Consider the following 3,835-nt stretch of genomic DNA (forward strand, 5'->3'; position numbering starts at 1 on the left):
CGACGAGCGACTTGAACCCCGCGAGAGGGAGGAACGAGGGGAGGGCCGAGAGCCCGCGGAGGAAGACCTGAGACCTCGGTGAGAGGGGGTAGACGTCGACCGGAGCCCCCACCGCCACACCGGAACACGCGCGCGGGGTTAATCCCACCGCCAGGGCACCCACCTCGGCGCCCCGGCAGACCCCAACACGCGCCTTCCCGACGGACGACGGGGCCGGACGGGCCCCCCACAGACGCACCTCGGACAGCAGGCCTCCACACCGGCGGGACAATGACCGCTGCTAGCCTCTTTCCCTTTGCCCTCGCGGGGCAACCTTTTCACCTCGCACGCAGCCCTCTCCAAGACCGCGCAAGGCGCCGGCCACGGCCGCAGGGCCGGGACGCCCTCCAAACCACAGCTTCTCCCGCCCGCCGAGCCGGCTCCCTACCCCTCCGCCCCCCAAGACCCCGCTGACCGCCCGGACGCGTGCGTGCCCGGCCGCCCCCCATGCGGGGGGTCCGGCAGCACGGCCACGGGTCTGCCAGGGGGAGAGGGGGGGATAGGAAAAAGTACCGGCCGCGGCGAGCGGGGAGGGGGAACGACACAGCAGAACGAGGGCCGACGACGACGGCAAGGGCGGCCGCGGCAGGGCCCCTCCCGGAAGGGGGAAACCTCACAAGGGACCGAGAGGCCGCTCGGACAACGGGCCGGACAGGGCACGCGAGGCAAAACCGGCGGGAATCACACTGCACCACTCCCCTGGGCAGTCCCACCACGCCCGCAGCGCCGAGGCGACCCGAAACCTGACGGTCCCCCGGGAGCCCGAGGAGGCGACACCAACACGAGAGAGAGCGATGTCCACGCACCGATGCCGACCGACGAAGACCCACGAGCGGCAGCGGGTCCCCACGTCCGACGACGCGCCGGACGCGGCCAACAGCCGTCCTCCCACAAAACGGCCCGCCCCCGAGAGCGAGATTCAACCAACGCCAGACGCGGACCCTCTCGGCCCCGAGGAGGGGGAAGGAGGGCTCCCGCGATTCCGCCAGCCGTGGGAACGCTGCCACGGGAAGGGGGGACGAGGCGACAGCCACACAGCCCGAGAAGCACACAGCACGCAACACGCGCGGCACAGGCCCGCGTCGCGGGAGCGGCCAAAGTCGTGGACGCGAGCGAGAGGGACGCACGCGACGGAAGGCGCGGGTGAGGCACGGGAAGACGGGCGGGACCCGGGAGCCCACCGTCGCCTCCCCAACACCCCATCCCGCGGCGGCCCCCAGGAGGGGAGGAAGGTACCGCGCACGCGGGGGTGTGCACGGAGCCCTTTCCCCAGCCACCACCACACAACCGGGCCGACCGACCACACGGCCCCGCCACCACGGCAGGACGACCGACAGGCTCTGCCCCGCGTGATCCCTCCCCAAACTCGGAGCGGGGAGGCGCGGGCCGCGGTAGACGAGAGAGCAAACGCTGCGCGCGCAGGAGGTGGTCAGGGGGTGAGCCCTCGAGGGGACCGACCGGGAGAGACCCCTCGAGACCCACACCCTTTCCGGAAGATAGCTAGAGAAGGCAACTTTCTCACTGAGGGCGGGACGGACCCAAAACCCCGACGAGCTCCGGCAACCGAGAGGATACGTGCGACAAGCGCACACACAGGGAAGCGAGAAGACCCACAACGCGGGGGTCCGCGCGGGGGGGTCTGCGGCAACAGGAAGGTTCCCTTCCAAGGGTACTTTGAGCATCCGCGGACAGAGGAGACCCTGCAACCGGTCCCCCCCGAAAGGCCAGGCCCCCCCCAAGCTCCCCACAAGGAAGCAAGGAGTTTCACGAAACTTCTCAAAAAGGCCAGCCGCGACCGCTCAGCACCAACCCTACGCGCAAGGTCCGCGAGTGCGCGGGGCTGGGCGCTCACCCGACGAAGGGGGCTTGTTTTTCCTAGCCCCCTCCTCTCCTCCTCGACCCCCCTTTCACGGGCTTCCCGGACACGAACGGGAAGGCACAGAGCCAGACAGATAACCGGCAACCGAGAGAGGATGCGTGCGACAAGAGAAGACCCACACGCGGGCATCCGCGCGGGGGGAGCTGCGGCAGCAGGAAGGTTCTCTTCCAGGGGTATTTTGAGCATACGCGGACAGAGGAGACCCTGCAACAGGTCCCCCCCGAAAGGCAGGCCACCGCCACTCTCCAAGCTCCACACGAGGAGCAAGGAAGCTTCACGAAACTTTTCAAAAAGGCCAGCCGCGACCGCTCAGCACCATCCCTACGCGCAAGGTCCGCGAGTGCGCGGGGTGGGCGCTCGCCCAACGAAGGGGGCTTTTTTTTTTAACCGCCCTTCCTCTAATCCTCGACCCCCCTTTCATGGGCTTCTCGGACACAAACGGGAAGGCACACAGCCAGACGGAGCACCGGAGGCACGCCAGGAAACGGGAAGCGCCACCACCAACTCAGAAGCGGGCACCTAGGTGGCAAAACCTGGAACGATCCAGGAGCACCTCTGCAAGAAACAGAACGCGCGTGCACACACCAGACGGGAAGGTTATGCATCGCCACCAGCCAACATTCCCCGGCTCAGGGAAGATGGGCAAGCGATCCACGAGGACCACGCGAACCACTGCGAGAAGTGCGCGCGGGTCAGTGCTCGGGCCGGAGAGCCGCACCCCTGCCTTCCACACACCACCGGAATACGGATAGGGTGGAGAGACGAGGGGCCCGCTGGCAGAACGAGAAGAGCGGCCGCCATTCGCCATGAATGTCCGTCCCTCGCCTGGCGCGGCTTAGGCCCTGGCCCGAAGAGAACTCAGGAGCACCACATCGATCTAAGCAGAGTGAGCGACAACACGCAACCGGGAGAAACAAGCGAGATAGGCACGTCTTACACGCGGGGCAAGACAGTACGGATCCGGGCAGAGACACAACGAAGGTGCTGCCACAAAAAAAAAGTGCACTCGGGAGGCACGTGGCAGGAAGACTCAGACACCACAATCAAGAGAGGAGGATTCGGGACTCTCCACCTCCCCCCCCGCCAAAAAAAAAAAAAAATGCACTCGGGAGGCATGTGGCAGGAAGAACCAAGACACCGCAGACAGGAGAGTGGAGGATTCGGGACTCTCCACCTCCCCCCCGCCAAAAAAAAAAAAAAATGCACTCGGGAGGCGTGTGGAAGACGTGGAAACGAAAGACAGTGGAGGTTCGGGACTCCCAGGAAAAAAAAAAAAAAAAAAACCAGCGGGAGGAACACAAAACACTAGCACGAGACAGCTGGCTGCAACCATTCCACACAGGACACAGGTGTGACAACGACAACGTGGAAATCGGGAAAAACGCCTGAGAACGCAGCAATATCATAGCCCCTGGTTGTCACAAGCTGCCCAGCAAGCGCACACACAAACGGGAAGCAAAAGCACGGAAAGCAGGAAGCATGTCTCGGGCACAGTTTCAGGCAAGGCGACAGACCCAAGCCGATATGCAAAGAAAAATAGGCTGGACAAGCAAACAGCCTTGATTGAAAGGGTCTTTTCTCTTTAGTGTCCTTTAGTGTCCTTTAGTGTAAATAGGGAAAGGACAGCGTGTCACTACATATCTCCAGGTCCAATAGGAACAGATAGAATAGATCAAAACCATAAAAATGACAGGGAGGAAGATGACAGCCCACAGAGAACAACTGGAAGTCATACATGGGGGGGTGGCCCAAAAATGTCCCCATGAAGAAAAGAACCGGACGTCAAACGAACAACTGGTCGACCTGACAACCGGGAATACTCAAAATACCGATAGGTAAATGAAAAAAAGGCGGGACCATAGCTTTCCCTCGGCTTCAGAAGTAAAGCGCCCCCGGTGACAAAGACAGAGAGGGCTT

This window comes from Mus caroli, unplaced genomic scaffold (assembly GCF_978045245.1).
Source record: "Mus caroli unplaced genomic scaffold, Mus_caroli_1 scaffold_508, whole genome shotgun sequence".
In the NCBI taxonomy this organism is placed as follows: Eukaryota; Metazoa; Chordata; class Mammalia; order Rodentia; family Muridae; genus Mus; species Mus caroli.